A 20,977-nucleotide genomic window follows, 5' to 3' on the forward strand; every position below is an offset into this window, starting at 1 on the left:
CTTTACTTGGAATATGAAATCATAGGAAACGTTTGGAGACATTTTTAAAGGGCTAGCACAAAATATCCAGTTCATTCATTCACACAATAGTGATTCTCATTTGTGCCATGAGGAATTTTTTTTTTTACTATTATTATAAAGAACTGAATAAATGAACAAACTAATCAGAAGCAGTCTCAGAGATATAGAGGAAAAACTGAGGGTTGCGAGATGGGAGGCGGAGTGGGGATAAGGGGGAAGGTGAGGGGATTAGAAAGCACAGTCGGTAACCACACGATGGCCCCGGGGATAGGAAAGACAGTTTGGGGAATAGAATCAATAATGTTGTAAAGCTTTTGTAGAGTGACATGAGGAATTTTAAAGCCACTGCCAAGTTTTTCTTATATCATTAACTTTAGTTCAACTTTTTTCTTATCCTTACACCTGTTGAAATAAGGCAAGCTAATATCCAACATACTAAGTGTGTCAAATATTTAAATTCTTGTAATAGATGAAATATGTTTATCCCCATCTATACACTGAGAATAAAACATGTTTATTCTTTAAATAAAATATGAGTAAAAATTTAGTGTAGGGTCTGACACCTGGTTAACATTCAAGACATGGTAATTATTATTTTTTTATGACTTTTTGTTTTATCTCATCCAACATCCCAAGCATTGTAGGTGCCACTGCTGTGATGTTTGTGGTTGAAATTAATCCAATCACCTTTAGAAGATTTCTATCGGCAGGGAGCTCACTAGCTAACAAGGCTGGCCAGTCCAGTCATGGACAATTCTAATTTTTAAAATACTTTTTTATTTTTATGCAGATCCCTTCTTAGGTGGATATGCCTTTTTATTGTCTGTATTTGGTCTTCTTCACACCTTCCAGCGTAATCCGATATAAATGTGCCTGTTTTAACCTGATGTCGAAAGTATGGTTCAGGAAAGTTTTTGGTGAAAGGTTACAAGTTTTGTCAGTTCCGTATGGCCCATGTTACAAAGTCAACCTTTAAAGGACTTCTCCTAGGCTTAGCCCACACGGTCAAGCAAATGCGTAAGCCACTAACAGCTGCAGGGACAAGAGCTGCAGGTCGTGGCCACGACAAATCTCTGCACCTCCCAAAAAGAGAAAAACAAGGCGCTTCTGGAAACTGTTCACTGTCTCTGCTTCCACTAAGCTTCCTGACACAGGCTTGTCATGAACAATCTCACATTCTGCAAAATTGAGCTAAAAGTAACACGGCTCATGGGAAAATAGAACTGGGGTTGGACTGAAACTTTGTGAGCAGAGCGCTAACAAAAACAGTAATAACCCTAATAAAGAAGCCCCGTGAAGTTCAATGTCTGCTAGTGCCACTGTCAGAAAATCCTTTCTGTGTTATACCTGTGCTTGCAGCTTCCAGACACAGGTTCTAGAAACCATTCACGTGTGATAGAGACTTTTCCTCAGAAATTTTCTTTACTAAGTGATTTACATTCAGGGGGAAGGTCTCCACATCTGCCTCGTCAGCACTTTGGCAAACAGCTGAACCTACTGGAAAGCCCAGCCATTCTTGAAGCAAGTAAACAGCTTCTTCCTGCTCCAAAAATTTTCTTTCAGCTCAGAGATTTTTCTGACCCCCCCTCCCCCCCCCTTTTAGCTCTTCATGTATTGCACAGATGCACTTTTTAATTTGACAAGCCTGTCCTTGGTTGCTTCAAAGCATTTACAGGCTGGGTATCACAGTGCCGGCTCCACATGGTACTCATGCCATGACGTAACATACCAAGAGCTCAGAAGATGGTTCAAATCACAGACAGACTATACTACCAGGTATTTCTAACCCTGGGGATCTTATTTCTCCAGGTGCTTTTCAACTGTCACAGGACAGAGACCCTCAAGGACATACAGTACATCAGGTCTTGAGCTGGGACTCGTGGGCTAATGACACTCCTCCAAAAACCACAATGTACTTACGAAGTCCTTGAGGGGCGCAGAGGCATTGAAACATTTTATTTATTTGAAATCTACACATCACTTACTTCCAAAAAGGACTTTAGGTAACTGCCAAAGAGGAAGGCTGCATGCCAGGGGGAATCTCATGCTCTTTTTCTTTGTCATGGCATAGAAATCCGACATAAATTCTACCTACATTTTAGGGCCTCCAAATGGACTGGAGAGCTTAGTGACTAAGAATGTAGATTTGGGACTCAAGCAAATCTAGGTCTGAACCTTGGCATGTCACCCGTTAGCTGTGTGACATTGAGTCAGTTCCCCCTCCAAGCCTTGGTTCCCTCCTCTTTGAAATGAGGCTTGAATCTTACCAAGTTTTCAGGAGAGCTGGATAAGATAACATATGTGAAACAGCACAACAAATGATAACGAAAACCCTTTTCCCCCATTATTATTATTTTATATTTTGTCATCAGTCGTTCTCATGCAGTACAGTCATATTCATGCAATATTTATCTATCTGCTAAATGATTTCAAAATCTTTAATTTCAGAAGGAATTTATTTTTAAGCTTCTATAGGTCCTACTTTGTTTTTAAAATGCTAGCTCAAGCTTACAGTATATCTTGACCTCCTTTAGCGTGCTGAAGATGATCAAAACACATAATAGTTATTGTGAAACCAGACAAGTAAAAGTGAAATGTTAAGTACCAAGTAAGGTAAGGAACTCACTTTGTTTAGTCAATAAAAGTGATTGAACCTGGTTATCTTTCTTGCCTTTTTCTAGCTCAGGAGATATTTAGAGGTTATAACTTGAGCTGTTTCTAATATGAGATTAAAAAAAGGACCTCTTTCTGAGTATTAATATTTTAACAACCAGTTGATAAGCTCAGCTTCCTAAGTGCCTGTGAGAGAAATAAAAGGAACATTGACATTGGGCAACCTTTTTCTTTTTACTTTTGATTAGTTTCACACTGAAGCTTTTAGTAATGATTCTGGCTTGTGAGTCAGGAAAACACATCATGTTCTGAAAAAGCATGTGCTGCATCCTGGCCCAGTCCTAGATGGCGGCTCTTCAAATTGCTACCTGTTGTTTGGGCTCTTGCCTCTGGAAGTGTCACCCTTGGACCAGCAGCAAGCATCCCCTGGACTTGCTAGAAAAGCAAGATCTTGGGTCTCACCCAGACCTACTGGATCAGAACCTGCGTTTTAACAAGCTCCTGGGCTGATTCCAACACATTTAAACTTTGAGAAGCCTTGTTTTGCGTGTATCTCTAACTTCTGTACTTTTCCCTTGTTTTTACTCTCCTCCAAACAACATCCCAGAGTCCCCTACTGACACCTTGCTAAGGATTAATATAATTTCTACTATCCCCCAATATATGTATTTCAAAACAATGCCCGTTCTTCAAAATCATACTAAAGTAACACAATGGATGGAAAAAACTGGGGTTGGGAAGGCCACTCAAACTCTGGGCTATGTGGTAACCAGAGGCACTACATGGAAACATAATGGGTTCCTCCAGAGACAACCTGGGCAGCTGAGCAGGCTCTTGGCATGACTGGAGGCTGCTGCAAAGACGTCTCTCTCACACACACACACACACACACACACACACACACACACACACACGTCAGGGGTGGGGTGATGGCTTACAGGGGCAGAGACAGTGTCAGTGGGAGTGGTGCTCAGGGCATAGGATGGTGAAGAAACCACCAGAAAAGTCTGGGTAAATCGGAGTTCAGCTCACTGGAGAGGAATCCCCAGCTGGAAGAGCTCATTTTGCACTGGCTTAACATAGAGCCCGAAGGACTTTATCTGTGCAGCATCCAAGCTCATGGATTTTTCTTTTCCTACAGAAGTTTCTAATTAGTGCTACACCAGCTCTCTAGGCCTAGAAGTAGCCACATGAATCAGCATGACCTTCCCTTTATGTTGACATCATTCCCCCATTTATAAGTGATATCAAGATCACCGCTTTATAGAAACAGGTATCGACATTGCTATATAGTCTTTTCTGTAAGAGGAAAAACAAAATGTCCCCATGAACTAATTCTCCCTGAGGTGTTAAAGACTCATGCTAGGTGCATTTGTAACAAACAATGTATAATATTCAGAAACAAACTTTAGTGACGGGATTTCAGGCATTTTAGAGATGTGTTTTAAACGAGGTCCCTCTCACAATCCTTTAAACCATGTAACACCAGCAAACCATTGTACCCTGCTGCCACCTTTATTCCATCCCTCCTTTGTTCTTTTCTGCCCACCTTCTTCCACCATTACTTGTGAGGCGGTCACTATGTACACGGCATCCTGTGGGATGTTACAGATAAAAGGCACCTTATAATGGGAAACCCATTTTTAAGAAAACTATTTAAAGATCAAGAAAAGAACCACAAAAATTGATCAAAGTTTTTTTTTTTTAATAACATAAAATCTATACAGAAACATTAGAAGGAAACAAGTTATTTATCCTGAATAGATTGTCGAGGGGTGAGCTCCCGAGTGACTGCAAGTATTGGAAATGCTATTTGATCAAGTACATTGTCCAGCAGTTCTCAGGGGCTCTCCAGAGAGAACAAAGTGACTGAAAACTGAGAAAAGGGGATTTGATTAGGTGTGTAAAGGACTGTCTTAAAATGAGATATATTAAATATTGTGATGGGCTCTAATACTTGAAATGTGAAAAGGTCAAAGCCAGCAAACTTCGAAAGAGGATTATTACCCAACAGAAAATCTCATCCCATTTCTCTGAAATACATTTTCTCTAACCCTCCCAGGGCATTTGCTAATAACCAACTCACATAAAGGCCAGCGAGCATCACGCAGACTGCACACAAATTACACGACGCTTGTTCCACGTGGGATTCTGCCCTGGAGAGGCAGAAGGACAGTGGCTTAGTGCCCTGGCTGGCAGGCCGTCCCCTGCGTGTGACCCCTCATGGTTCTCTTTGTCACCACCAGCACCACCAGTCCACAGCAAACAGTGAGAAAGGCATTTACTGTGTGCTTGGCATTCACTGCACTTAAGACATTCACAGGCTTCTCCCCTCCAATCCTCGCACATCGAGGCTGCCTTATGCCAACGCCGCGTGCACTGGGAGGACGCTGTGCCGATGAGCCTGGATTATCTTGTATTACTGAAATCGTTAGCCTGAAATCCTCCCCTTTAGGTATTCTAAATCACGGACTGTTGGCCAAGTTTCAGTTACACAAGATGTAAAAGGAACGGAGATCTAATGTACAGCGATGTGACTCTAGTAAAAACAGTATCATGTCCTTGAAATTAGCTAAGGGGTAGATCTTAAGTGTTCTTACCACCAAGAGGTCGGTAGGCAGGGAGAGGAGGGAGCGGGAGAGGGAGAAGGAGAGAGAGAGAGAGAGAGAGAGGGAGGGAGAGAGAGAGAGAGAGAGAGAGAGAGAGAGAGAGAATGAAAACTATCAGGTGATGGATATGCTATTAGCTTGATTGTGGCTATTATTTCACTACGCGTGTGCATATCAAAACATCCATTTTTAAAAAAATAAAAAACCTTAAGTATACAATTTCTATTTTTATTTGTCACTTATACCTCCATAAAGCTGGGGGTGGGGAGGGATAAGAACGTGATACTTTTGCCCAGGGCCTTTATAAGAATGAGTATTAAAATCCGTGACTTGTATTTCTTTTCCTCTGCCTTCCTGAAATTTCTCTACGTGGAAATCTTTTAGGAAATTACACTCACTGCCAATCTCAATAGTTTATCTTTCAGGTCTTTGAAGGAGACTCTTTCATATAGAGGGAATCCATCCTGCATGCCTTAAATTTTAATAACTAGGTCATCTCTGACTTCACCTATTTGTCAGTAGATATTTTATGCAAAAATAAACAGCTGATGCGAATGATTAATCCTAAAACTATTGACAAATCATAAAACTATCGTAATTATTGATAATATACTCCAGAAACTGGAGGTGATTTTAACAATTAAAATGAGAGTACACAATTTTAAAACATAAAACTTGGATACCCTGTAAACTTTCAATTGGTTCCAATTGAAAATAAACAAGCTAGGATTCTTGTATGCTTAATCTATCTTGAGGTTAAAAATATATATAAGAATAGAAGAGCTTTCCTTGATTTTTTTAAAGACCTGAGGATAGAGTGAGGTATCCAGTAACACAGAAACTTAGCATTGGGTTAATCAGTTTGAGGGACCACGGTAAATGTTTCACTATGGGAGGACAAGGTGATGATGGAATTCTAGAAGGTGATTAGTGCTTCTTTTTCAAACAAAAGGTGATAGGTATAAAACCTAGATTATGCCCCCAACCTTGCCATTTCTTCATATTACTGTGCTCCCCCTATTCATGGTTGGGAAAATTATGTTGTTTTGGAAAATTTAAATGAAAAGAGAAGGTAGAGAAGGCACATATGCTTCAAAAACATGTATCAGTTAACCTGGTGTGAAATTTAACTAAAGTAAAGATTTATAAATGCATACATAAAAATTAGCGGAGCAGTTGTTAACTGCTTACCAAAAATATCACAGGGAAAAGGCTTTTAAACAATAATTCATCACTACTGAATTGGAATTGGCTGTCGGTGAATACTCTCTTTCAGTAGAACAATGCACTTATTAAAAAGTATAATTTGCGGTTTCATCATACCTTCTCTCCACCTTGGATTTGAAATGCTAATCATTCATGGCTTGCTGCTGTTGTTTGTAACGTCTTTAAAATTCATTACAAACTATACTGAGATTGTAAACACCTGTGAATTTCTGCATACATAGGTATAAAAAACCAATATGGCTAAGCTAAAATGTTTGAAAGAATATTACAACCATCTCAGCAGTTCTACCAACCCATTACTATTTTGATTTCCCTTCATGGTATTGTTTATGTTTTTGCAATATGAGAAAATATATGGTCCCAGTTTATTTATCCTTCTTAGGAGAAAGATAGTTCACCAAGTCAATTAAAGTTTCTTTTGGATATGTATCTCACAAAGTGTAAAAAGTCTTTATCCAGATGTTAAAATGAGCAAATGAATATTTAACATAATTTAACAGGTCCTTTCACAGAATCCCTCCTACACAGTCATTCACAGGCTACAGAAAAAAGGAGAGAAAGAGTTGCCTTGGAGACAATACTGAATACACCAACCACCAGCCCTTAGCCTTTGTTTGGGGAGTTTTCAAATGATTTAGAAAATTGTCATAGGCGTCTATACAGCCTTCCTTCTGAGAGCAAAACACTGGCTAGCTCTCAAATAACTTTGGCAACTTACAGTAGCCTAAATGAGGGGCATTCATTCATTCCTTCATTCATTCATTTGTGTTCATCTAAGAACTCTCGATTTAAAAGAAGTTATAAGAGGACAATATGTAAACCAGGTGAAAATAGGTCAGTTTATGTGGATAAGAGCAGGAAGGAAACCCTTCTGAAGGTTTCCTCCACTTTTTAGAGGAGGCCCCCTGCAGGAGCTTGAATATCAAGCTTCTAATAAAATGAAGTACCCATCATACTGTAACATTTTCTACTTGGTTTAAGACAAATAGGATGTTGTACCAAATGACTTCATTTCTCATTCCAGGAATGCTTAGAACCAACATGAATTTGGGTGGATCAGCCTCTCTCTGTTAGTCTCCTCATCTGTAACACAAGGACAAGTTTGCCTCTATTGGGTAAATCCTGGCAGATCATTGGCCTTCATAAATATTATTTTATTCTAAATTTAGAGAAAATAATATCAATATACAATTCTATGGCACAATTCCATTCAAACCTCAGAGTCTACTGAGAGTAAGGCAGAGCAGTTGTTTTCGTTTGGGTTTATCGGGGATGAACCCAGATGTCAGAAACATCATTTGCACAATGTCATATGGAAACATGGTAAGTAGCAGTGTCTGAACTTGACCCCATTTTCCTGAGATCAACCCAGAAGACAGCCGTGCCTCTGTTTCCTAGTTAACTGGCTATACAACGCTGCTAATGAGGTTCTGTAAATCATCCTAAATCTAAATTATTTGCCTAGTTCTTTATTTTGTCCACAGATAATGAGTGGAATACTCACTGTCTTGGTGCACAGCTACTTACCTCAGCCACACCACCACAGACACGTTCAGTCCCTTAATAGTTGGACACATAGTCATGCGTCCTCGGGAAAGTCCCGACAGTTATAATCATCCAAATATAAAACAAATGCAAACACTACAGTATTCCTTTCAAACACGTGACGTCCTCTAACAGAGAAGGGAACTTGGAGGACACTTAGGTGTTGGGAAGTAAGGTGCGAGATGGCAGGTGTTCACCTTCCCAGAAGAGCCTGCCGGGCATGAGGGAAAGGATCCTTAGTTAGCACTGCCAGTAGCTATGGAGGAGACACTGCCAATGTCACAGGGAGTTGGTGGAACAGCCTGGAAGGCTCAGCAAGGGCACTGTGACCTAGAGCTCGTGAAGGGCCATGTCCACAGTGAAGGTCCCTCACTGCACCTTGTTCATTTCTCTCACCACTGGGGACTCTCCCTTCTTTAACATTGCTTGTGTGTATACCTTTTCCAGTTGTCACCGATGGACGTGTCTGTGGTGTTTTACCATTGGTTCCCTAGTGCCTGCAATAAGGCTGGGTACAAATTAGGCCACAAAAATATGTATTTATTGAATGAATGATGGGTGCTCAAGCACTGTTAGCAGCAGCATGCACCCGTCAGAATGAGAGCAAGGCTGGGGGGCTTGCAGCTATTAAGTAGGGGCTGCGAAGGAGAGGCCGTGGGCCTGTACGTCGCTGGTGGGGAACCTATAAGGTCTGACAATTAAGTTCGTGACCTTGTTGCAACAATGTTGTTAATCTTCTTTTTTGATATCAGAGGGATTATTCATTATTAATTTGTACCAACTGGACAAACAGTTCACCAAGTTGACTATTTGGAAGGGTTGAAAAGGTTGTGTGAAAAAATTAGATGACCTGAACTTTTCGCCAACAATTTATGGCTCTTGCATCACGACAGTGCACTAGCTCACACGGCACTATCTGTGAAGGAGTCTTTAGCCAGTAAACAAATAACTGTATTGGAACACCCTCCCTACTCACCTGATCTAGCCCTCAAGGACTTCTTTCTTTATCCAAAGACAAAGGAAATATTGAAAGGAAAACATTTTGATGACATTCAGGACATCAAGTGTAGCAGGAAGACAGCTCTGAAGGCTTTTCCAGAAAAAGAGTTCCAAAATTGCTTTGAAGGATGGACTAGGCGCTGGCGTCAGTGCATAGCTTCCCAAGGGGAGGACTTCCAAGGTGACCAAGTGATATTCAGCAATGAGATATGTAGCACTTTTTCTGGGATGAGTTCGTGAACTTAATTGTCTGACCGTGTATATCCAATAGCCAGTTGAGAAACATAGGAAATGAGGTTTATTCTATGGAAATAGTTTTATTTTATCATGGCAACTACTTCAGTTTAAAAGTTTTCTCAATCTGGTTAGACAGATGGGATAGCAATATCTTAACTATTTCATGCTTTTTTCATCAATAATTTGGCACATGTATACATTCTTCCCATTTCACAACAAAAAGAGAACGAAAAGGTGACCGGTTACCTTTACTTATGCAGTCAGATGTTTTGAACATTGTGAGGAGGAAGCAATTTCCCTCCTATGTTCTTTCTGTTGGTCTAATAACCAAAGGGACATGAGACAAATTAATGAGAGAAAATAAACAAATTTATGTATGTACAAGTGGAACCCTACATACACAAAATAGTCAGCGACAGAAAGGTAAAATAGATGACATCCTGAGCTAAGAGAGGTAAGGCATCCCGGGGATTCATGGGAGGAGGGTAATTCACAGGACAGCAAGAAGAGCAGATGCTCAGTAATCAGGAGTTTGCCCTGTCCCATAGATAGGTCATACAAAGTCATTTCTGGTAATGACTCTTATGATGGGCGGGGCCCCCAATTTCGATTTTTAGGTAAAGGAGGAGCAGAAATTTCTCCTCAACCGACAGAGTCTCAGTTGCCTTCAGCTCAAAATAATCCACACGCCAAAGGAGTACATCTTTGGGAGGCCTGTTCAGAACCCCTTCAGAAGACATAAACGAGCTTAATTAATTCAGATTTTAGAAGCCAATTATACTCAATTTACTGCGTATTGTCAGTAACAGACACAACTACCAAATTTTGATTTGTATTACAATTTTATGCTTCCCCTGTGACAATAGTGTTGGAAAAAAAAAAAAAACAGAAAGAAAAACCCTATAACCGTTGCCAAAATCACATGTAAAGTGCTATGAACGGAAAATTATTTTATCAGGTGCAGCAACTCTAAAATGTCTACTTTCTGAACTTCACAACCACTTGAGCCCACATTCTGTCTCCTTTGGTCTTAACTGAACAAACAAGACAGGACAATTACAGGGGTAAAAGCTACTAAAGAAAGCGACCAGCTCTGCCGTTTTCATTTAGCTATGCCCTTTGAAAACATTTGGTAGTAAAGCGTTTGCCTCACCCCAAAACAGAGTCTGGCAGCAAGCCTGCTTTTCAGTTAAGTTAATGGGCTCTTGTCAGAAAAGAAAACATTAGGGAATTTGATGGTGTTTCATGAGCCCGGAATTCATGAAAGTTATGTACGAGAGTGGATTCGACTGCTACTTCATTTGAATTACAGAGTAATTAGGTTTCTCCTTTTGGGAATATTTTCACATATGTGTTTAGAAATAGTTATTTTTCTAAATAATAGAAAAATTATTTGGACTTTCCATTAAAAAAGATATTTTAATGGAAAGTCCAAATTGCCATTTGAAGCCTCTCACTGGCACCCAGACATCCATTTACTCATTACTTCATTCATTTGTGTAGCAAGTGCCTACTAAGTGTCAAATATTAATAAGCGGCTAGGGTTTCATAGTTAAAGCAAAAGCAAAAACAGCCTCTGTCCATGAGGCTCTTACTTTATGGTGAAGAACTAGACAAATAAGTCAATCCCCTTACATTTTGGAATTCATGATAAAATGAGTATTAAGTATTGGGCAGACTTGTTATATCATGAATTCCAAAATTTCAGGGATGGGATCTAATTGTTTCAGTCACGGGTTGTAAAGCATATTAATTTTTCATGAACTTAGGGCTGATAACCCCACACTGTGACCACACATGCTTAGCTTGCTCTGATCTATTGATTGCTTCATTCTCTTCTCGATTATTTCACATTTGTCCTATTATAACCAAAGTTGTAAATATATTAAAATGCCAGTCAATTAAGGTTTTAGCGCTCCTGTGTTTGTCTGACTTGCCGTCAGTACTTCTAAGGTGACTCTTCTGACGTGTCAGGAGGAAATCTGAGCAATACCATCATTTAAGGAAAGGAAGAATTAGTGGACCCTGAAAATTGAAGATGGCATAAACACAGGGATAAAACTAAAAGCGTATGCTGTCATGAGAGCCAAGGGGAAGAGTTGGGTTAGATGTGTTTGGAACAGAATTGAATGTTGAGGTTACAAGAGATAATAGAGTTCACACCGGAGTGGGCAATTCAAGATCAATGGTGACAAAAGCAGTTTCAGCAGAGTCACTGGGGAGGGAAGCTGGCTTTGAAGGAGAGTAAGAGAGTGACAGTGACAGCTGGACTGAAACTTAATTTTGAGAGAGTACGTCTGTTTGCTTTGGTTTTCATTTGGCTTTTAATGGGAGATCACTGAGTATAATTAAATGCCGCAGGACACATTTTAAGAATCAATTCCTATGTTCAGTCCCATCCGGGAATGGCCACACTAGTTATTTGGCATTTATATGCTGGGCTGACAAAAATGAACTCAAGTGCTTCAGTCTTTAGGCCTGAAAGAGCCAATACACTCCGTGGACTGGGTGTTGTGAGTACTGAGCAGAGTCAAAGACGTGCTGACTGTCCAGACATTCTTTAGAGACCCCATCAGTGTCACGCATATGCCAGGTGAGTTTGAGAATGTGTGTGTGTGGGGGGGTAATGCTGGATTGTTACAAACAAAACATGACATGTAATGGTTTGGCTGGTGATTACAGTGAATTAGGGAAGTCTGAAGTTTGTAACAAAATTCATAGAACGTGAAATAGTTTTTAAGAGACATAATAGGATTCACAGCTCATTATGGACGAGAGAGGGAGAGACAGAGACAGAGAGAGAATGAGAATGAGATTTCCAGAGGGATCATTTAGAAGAGTTAAAGGATGATAAAAAGTCATCTATTTTAGATTTCAGCATATAATGAACAATTCATACATTCACTCTGGTTTGCAAAGGCTCTTGGATTCCAATACTATACACGTTAGCTTCATATTCCTGGAGAGTAAAATAAGATAATGGAATAAAATCATTTAAGAGATTATTTTAAAGTTCCATGCGTAGTTATTTTTTTATGCACAGTTCCGTTTTGTAGCTATCACCACTTAGTATAGTTCGTCTTATTTAGAAAAAATGAATGGGTTGATAAGAAAAAGATTTGCATGCCATGTAAAACTATGCCCAGTAAATGTTATGAAATCATATGTAAGCCATAACACGACGGAATATCAGAAGTATTTAGCCTGAACCTCTAGAAAGTGAATGGCATATTCTACATTAAAAAATAAATAAATAAATAAACGGAGGGAAGCATTATATATTTGAGACAAATTTACAAAAATTAGTCATCTTTGAATTAGCAGATAGTTCAAGGCCACTGGTGGCCTCCTTGTTGCCAGATGCAATGTGCCACCCTTAGTCCTCATTCACTAGACCCACCAGCATCGTGGAACACAGTTAATTTCTCCTGCAGATGCGCCCTTCACTTGGTTTCCAGAACACCACCCTGCTGAATTTCTCACTTACTGCTTTTCATTCTCCTTTGCTGGTTCCTCCTCATCCTTCCAATCTCTAAACATGGATGGAGCACCCCTGGCTTCAGTCCCTGGGCAACTTGTCTCTTTACACTCCTTCATTTAAATGCCACATAGAGGTGGATGAATCCTAAAGAGATACCCCTAGACCTCAACCCTGAACTTTAGACGTATGTATCTAGCTGCCTTCTAGATAACTCCGCCTGGACCTCTAGTAGGCATATCCAACTTAAAATGTCATAAAACAAATTCCTGATCTTCATTCTGAAACCTGTCCCTTCTACAGTCTTTACTATCTCGGTAAATTGTATCACCCTTCTTCTAATTTTATGGGCCATAAACCTTGGGGTTATCCTTGACTCCTTTCTCTCCCAATCCGTGTCCAATCCTTCTGCAAGTTCTACCAGCTGTACTTTCAAAATATTTCTGGTGAGGTCTCACCACCTGCACCGCTAACCCCTTGGCCTACTGTCATTGGTAATTATTACTTCACCGGTATTATTACAGTGGCCTCAGAGAGTTCTCTCTGGTTTCACTCACGTCCCCAATATCTGTTCCTTAAATGGCAGCCAGAGTGAGTCCTTCAAATTGTGAGTCAGCTCATGTGTTATTCCTCTGCTTAAAAGCCTCCAAAGTTTTTCAATCAATTTAGTGACAAACCACCATAATGTGTTTTCAAGTAAAAGTAATTTTTCTGTTGAAAATATGTTTAACAAATGATAGCAACTCCATTATCCACCCCCTGCACACATTTAACAGATTCCATCACATTAGTTACCACAATGGGCACTCAGTGCAGTGATGGATTTCCACAATATGCAATACTGTCCTAAAAACAGCACCACATTTTAAGACCAGGAAACAAAGAAGTGCAGCAACTTAGCAAGATCAATATTTAGAAACAGTGTGAGAAACAGATAAAATTTCAATAGCTTTGTTTAATGTCTTCGTTTAGGTGTCCTAGATTAGAGGGGAAACAGCTGGCAATCTCTGGGTCACAGATGGGAACTTGACCCAAAACAAAACCAAACAAAATCTATGCTTTCCAGAACTTTCCAGTGACTCCAAAGGGAGACCCACGCAGCTCGCTATCCTCCCAAAGGCTTCAGTTCTCTTCAGTTGACTTTTTGTAACCCGCGTTGCTGTTATAAATCACTCACGGAAGCATTGCTTCCTTCGGTGCCCTTGCGATGTTTTCATTTGTAAAAAAATCCTGAAGGAAGAACTCTGCTTACACAAGAGCAAGGCAGTGAGGAGAGGAAAGAGGTGACCGCGGAATGATAAGGCCCTAACTCCACAATGGTTTCAAGACGCTCCATGCCCCGGGGCCCCCTATTTCTGGGACCTCACTTCCTACCGCTCTCCTTCTCCCTTACTTGGCCCCACCCTTGCTGTCCCTCAAACATGTCAGCTGTGTTTCAGCCTCGAAAACCCTGCTCTCCCTGTCCCCTCCACCCGCGGCGCCTGTTTCGGGGCTGTCTGCGGACTTGCTCCGCGGTTCCCTCCATGCCTTTGCTCAGACACCCACCCTTCCAGGGAGACGTCCCCTGATCTCTCTGTTTACAACTGCACACCCACCCACAGCCCAACACGCCCTAGTTCCACAACCCGGTTTTATGCTTGTTCATTGCATGTATTACCATTCAGCATACAGATTTCACTTAGTCAGTTTAATTATTGTCTAGTTGCTTCGGTAAGAGCACATACTTTTATCCGTTTTATAAACGGCTATAACGCCAGCACTTAGAACCAGGCAGGCACATAGCAGGCACTCAGTGTCCCCATCTGACTTTATACTGGACAACTTCTCAGGAACTGTGTAGAAAAACAAATAAAAAGTATCTGAGGACAAAATAATCGAGCGCCACTGGAAAGGGTCCTTTTGCGAAGCCCATCTGGGTTCACCTGATTTTTCACAACCTCTTGAGTTTCATCCCCCACTGATTAAAGTTAATAAAGAACTAAAAGCACCACAAGTTAATGCAGTCTGTCATCATTCATTTATGATGATCACTTTTGCTTTATTTAATTGAAAAAGAGATTCAAAAACTACATTGAAAGAAATGACCGGGAGGAGCTGACATTTGTTTCTTATTGAGGACAGTGCCAGCGTCAGAGCCTGGTCAAGGCAGTATAAAGACTGAATTCTAAAAAATACTATATTCTAAAAACTACTACATTGTAAAATGAGATTAAGAATGCCAAACAAAATTCTACTTTCTCCAATCATTTGTATTTCATATGCATTTTTGAAACATCAAAAGCATCCCTTAAAACATATTCAGCACACTTGCTTTTATGGGCTGAATAGCTGTGTCCCTCCCAACCTGATATGTGGAAGCCCGACTTCCTAAGGTGACCATGTATGTCAAGCCCCCTCCCTCCACTGCTCCCGCCCTGGTCCAGGATGCGAGCCCCGACTAGACTACCACAGTCACCTCCTAACTGCTCCACGCTCCACCCCGAACCCCGGAGAGGCTGCCTTACCTGTAGTTTATGAAACTCTCTCCTTTAAAGCCTCCAATGGCTTACAAGGGCCCTCACAAGAAGCTCCAGGCCTTTTCCCTGAGAAGTCCTCCATGGTGTGGCCTCCGCCCTGCTCTCTCGCCTCACCTGCCCCCCATCCCGCCCTGCTCAGTCCCCTCCAGCACCAGGCTTGATGCTGCCTGGTAGCCTTTGAACTGGCTCTGGCCTCCGCCTGCAGAGCTCACCTGCAGAATCTTCAGGACTCCTTCTGTCACTTCCTCTAAGTCTCTGTCCCGATGCCACGTTTAACCAAGACGGCCTTACTATTCCCTTCAGCTTGACTCAACGTTAGATGGGTTTCTTCTTGACGATAGGTCCCTGGCCTCCCTTTTCTGAGAGTATTTACTTTAGAAAACTTGTAATTTTAAATTATTTCTCTGTCCCATTGGAGATGTAAATCTTCTTCCAGCCTCTTGCCACTTTTACAACCCAAGGATGCCTTTTATCAGGAACCTGGGAGCCATCCCTTTAATATGTAATCATCAAGGCACCAGTATCTCCTGGTCTCTGAGGGAGAACAGGAGCTGAACTTCTATAAGGGAAAATGAGCAAACTCAGATGGCCAAATCGCCGACTACTACCCCTGACATCCTCCAGTACTTTTCCACTATCTCACCCCAGTGCTTACAAATTGTCCTGCCTTTTGTTTCAGCAGAGTTCAGTTCAATCTCTTTCCTCTATTGCAGTTGGCTTGAATAGTCTCCCTTACCTGTTTAATTCTGTCCCGGTGCAATTTGACTTTGACATCTTCTCAGAGAGCCTGCTCTAATCCACAGGTCTGGAAGAGCCTATTTGCACCCCCACCCCCACAGCATATCCAGTCACTTTATGCCTTGCTCTGCTTTATGTTTCTTCACAGTACTGATCACTACTGGACTTTATAGCACATGTTTATTTATTTGTTTATTTGTCAGTCTCTCCACTAAAATATGAGCTCCATGAGTCTGGTGATTTTGTTTTTTACTTTATCACCATTGTATCCTCAATACCTAGAACTGTGTCTGATGTGTTGTAGGCTGACAATAACTGTACTCTGGAAGGAAGGAAGGAAGGAAGGAAGGAAGGAAGGAAGGAAGGAAGGAAGGAAGGAAGGAAGGAAGGAAGGAAGGCAAGAAAGTAGGGGAGGCAGGAGGGTCAGGATCATGGACTTTAAAAAACTGAGCATGAGAGAGAAAATGTAAAAGAAGATTCCATATTTTCATTTCTGCTAACCCTGCGTTCTTTCAGACTTCCTTAAAGCTCAGGTCTTTTTGTCAGTATTTTGAACTGCTTATACCTGTATCCTAATTCTCCAGAGTTATCTTTATTTACATCAGGCTGCAACTAAGTTTCCTACCCCACGTTCACCACTCTCCCCCATTTGAAGCTTTGAGAGCAAAGCCAGGTAGGGGGCCATGTTTCCCAAAGTCGCCCAGTCTTCTCAATGGGCGAGAGTCTTCGCTGGCCCTTCCCTTAGGGGCGTACACAGACATGCTCTCATGGCACTTTGTCTTGTCAACCACTCCCTCTATTTCCAGGTAGGCAAGGAGAAGGAAACTCATTTCTCAGCTGACCATTTATGTCCCTGCATCTCAGACAGTGTAGACAAGTCAATCCAGCCTTTCATTCAACAAACATCATGGAGTCATGGACACTGATGGTAAACAAAAGCTGAGGTACGCTCCCAGCTCCCAGAGTCATCATGAAATTTTAATTTTCACAGGGAAGATATAACTATCATGATTACAAAAACATAAAATGAGGGTTATGAGAGAAGAGCTAAAGGGGAAGTAGCAGAAGAGCCTAATCAAGTCCACGGACCAAGGAAGACTGAGACCAAAAGATAGGTGGGAGGAAGCCGTAAGGCAGCAATGTGTTATAGGAAAAGGGAACCATATGTCAAAACATAGGGGCAGAGGTGGGAAAGCCCGGGGCGTTTAGTTCACTACAGAGAAAGAGGGGTGGTGAGAAATAGGGACGGGCATGTAAGTAGGGAATGAACATTTCAGGTCATAGCAAACCAACGTCCAGGTGGCTTTTGAGGACCATAACTACAAGGAGGTTACAAGTACTTCTGCCTTTCAGAAGGTCACTCTGGCTGCAGTGTAGAGTGTAGATTAGAAGAAACCCAAACTGAAGCTAGGAAGACCATTTTGAGGACTGTTTTAGCAATCGTTGGTGGCATGAGTTAGAGAATGGGATGGAGATAAGTAAACGGATGAGTTAATTATGGCAGGATTTGGTGTTTGAAGGTGAGAGAGCCTGAGGCATGGAGAAGTTCCAGTCTGTTTCAAGGTTCCTATTGGGTCTCCATTCACTGAGAATGGATAATACTGGAGGAAGAATGAGGTTTGGAAAAGGGTGTGAAGCTCACTTGTTTTGTTCAGGGCATTTAGTTACGACCCATGTCTCCTCTTCTCCCCAATCCAGGTAGGCAAACGCTCATTAGCTTCAGGGTCACATGGATTTGAAAACTACTGTGTTCAACCTCAACCCAAGCTGCCAAATGGATTTTCTAAGCTGCCTCCCAGTCATCTATTATTGAGATCAAAGAAAGGGCTGCGGTTCTGATGCCTGAAATTGATGGGTAGGATCCTCCTGGTTGCAGCAAAAGTCTCAGGCATATATATATATATATATATATATATACAGTCACCGTCTGAAAATGAACCTTGATAGGGGAGACCATGAGATATCTTCTTAGCCTTTGGTTAATAAAGTATAGATCTCCAGATGCAGTTTCCAATTGCATTTCACACTTATTTTTTCTCTTCTCCTTCTGTTTCTCTGAGGGTAGAGAAATAAGAAATAAGCTCCCATGGGGAGAAGACGAAAAGGTGTCAGCAACTCCTTTCTCAGACAAGAGCGCCTGGTAGGGAACTGTTCTTTCTGTGCCTATCGCTGGCCAGTCAACTGCATTACACTTGATGGAGACATTTCAAACTCCTTAGTTCCTCTTTGGAACATTGGGCTTTGTATTCATATGGAAGGGCTCACAATGGACAAGGGTTAGAAAGCAGGAAGAGTAACAGTCACTGAGTCATTGAACGTTCTATTTGGAACACAGGCAGGTCTCGGGCTGAATGGTGGAAACAGGTTTTCACACTGAGTCAACTTCCACAACTCAGGCGAAGTTGCTACTGAGGGATTTCTGATCAAATAAAACTATTGGAGCTTTAGCTTTTAAAAGATGCTTATCAACATTACAGTGATGCTGGATGTCTGAGAGAATGATGTCAGAACAAAACATAAAGATCAAAAAGCAACGAGAGACGTTAAGTCACTGGGGGTGCTTTCTGACACAGGCAAGGGTCGCTGGGCCGGGAAGGCACAACTCCCACACAAACACGGAACAAGCAGGGGTATCCAGCAAAACTCACTCTGAACGTCCTCATTTCCACACTTGAAAAACACTGTAAGTTCATTTCAAGGATGAATAGAAGAGAGAAACAGGAATAGAAAATATTAGTATATATGGGATCTCCGGAATTGAGTATGTATTTCTGGGCTTTTAAAATCTCCAAATGTCTTTTCCAATTTATTCTAGGATTTAAACCACAGTAGCAGAAATGTAACTACTCTCCCTGGTACTAAATTAAAGGATTTGTAAATTTCAAGAAAAATAAAATCTCTTTACTTACAGTGATGTAACTGTTCAAAAGTCCTCAAAAAATCAAAAATCAAAAATCAAATTTGCTCATCTCGTGCCAGCCAGCTCAGAATGGTTTCTTGTACTAGTTGTCCTTAAATAGAAATACAAGAGTGAATGAAAAATTCTGGATCTCATTGAACGAACTCCTATACATTTTGAATCTTTATGGGTAAACTGACCTTCAATAATATCAAGAAATAATTGCAGGTAGTCCAAAATGGAAACTGAGGTCAGTTTACAAACCCAGCAAATCTAAGCACCATTCACAAAACAGTGCATAAATGTCTTTCTCACCCGCCAATTCTATTTCTCCAGTGAACCATCAGGACTACATCCCACACATGTCCTCCTTAAAGGCCCACAGTAGCTGGTGCTGAGTTTCCCTCTTGGCATCATCCAGTAATTAGAGAAATATGTATAATCGCCATCATCACTGAAGCCTTGAACTCCAATACTTCCCACTCTCCTCTGAATTTGCTGATTTTGCTCCAAATTCAGTTTGTTTTATTTTCTAGGTAATGTATCTCGGGGCAGGCAAGAGAGACTGAAGAAGTCTGAAATCTGAATGCTCTCATCTCTAGTGATTTCTTCTCATATTCAGCTTGTCTTTAGGATACACGAATTTACCTAATTGTCTAAATGAGGAATCTGGTGGCAAGCAAGTTAGAGAGGAGTGTAAGTTCTCACGCTGGTGACCACAGCTAGGTCACCTGAGCTAATTCTGTTTATAAGAAGGTCTGATTCTGAAGGAAACCCTAGGTATTCTGGTTGGGTAGTCTAGGCTGAGGCTGATAGTGTTCTCCTTAGCAACGGACAACTCACCCTTTCTTCTCCATGCTTTCCTGACATCCGTGTAGCTATCTATACTCTTTATATTCTCTCTCTCCAGGTGCCCCAGTGCAAATTACTCAAATGCTTTCTCCAGCTCTTACTTCTGAATAAAGAATACTCACCTTCAACCAGGGTCTCTTAATTCAGAGCGCTCCCTCTCTATCCTAGAACGTTTTCCACCCGGTCACTTCTTTGAGCACACTTCTCCACACGCAACCACAATAGCTGCTTCTTTAATGTTTGGTCAACTTTTCCCCAGCTGTGCTGAGGTATAATTGCCAAATGAAAAAATGTATATTCTTCAGATGTACAACGTGATTTCATAGACCTCTACAATGTGTAACGATTACCACAATCAAGCTAATGAACACATTCATCACGGGACACGGTTACCCTTGTGTGTGAGAGCACGTAAGATCTACTCTCGGCTCATTCTAACTACAGAATACATATCATTAACCATAGTCACCAACGCTGTACCTTAGGTCTCCAGAATTCAGTCATGTCACAGCTGAAGTGTGTACTCTTTTACCAAAGTCTGCGCTTGTTAATGACTACCTGTTATAAAAAAAAATTATCTTTTTAAAATCCATATTTACATAGGCCAGTAAGCAATTGCTCCTCTGTTAATAAAAAAGGAGATGACTAAAACAGACATGCCTCTGAGATTGGGGCAATTCACCATAGTGACTATTTTATAAAATTAAGAAAGTCAGTCATTTCCCAAAGAAGGAATTTTTCAGCAAATGAACCCTATCAGGATTTACTATCATTTAGCCACCATGTGTTAAATTATACCACCTGGAATTTTGAGTGAATTACATTACTATCTCCAGTGTCCTGTAATACAGACAAGGCGGTCCATATTGTTTTGAGAATGTTACAAATGAGAATTCAGTTTTAAGGGAAACATCCTGACGTAAGATGGGTGAATGGAATAAAGAAGAGTTAAGGGAAAGAAAGAAGAGACAGGGGAAGAAAGGGAAAGAGGTAGGAAAGGAGGAAAGAAAAAGAAGAGAGGGAGGGAGGGGAAAATAAGTCAGGGAGAGGGAGAGAGATAAAGGAGGGAAAAAAGTATGTTTAACCTTAAAAAGGACTAGGAGAGTTAAGTTGAAAAATTCTATAAGAAAACATGTGAAAAGTACAGCAAGATGTTTCTCAAATTTTGTAATAATGAACACCTGGCCAACTCGGAAGTGAAACAGAAACACACACACACACACACACACACACACACACACAC

This window comes from Rhinolophus ferrumequinum, chromosome 20 (genome assembly GCF_004115265.2).
Source record: "Rhinolophus ferrumequinum isolate MPI-CBG mRhiFer1 chromosome 20, mRhiFer1_v1.p, whole genome shotgun sequence".
In the NCBI taxonomy this organism is placed as follows: Eukaryota; Metazoa; Chordata; class Mammalia; order Chiroptera; family Rhinolophidae; genus Rhinolophus; species Rhinolophus ferrumequinum.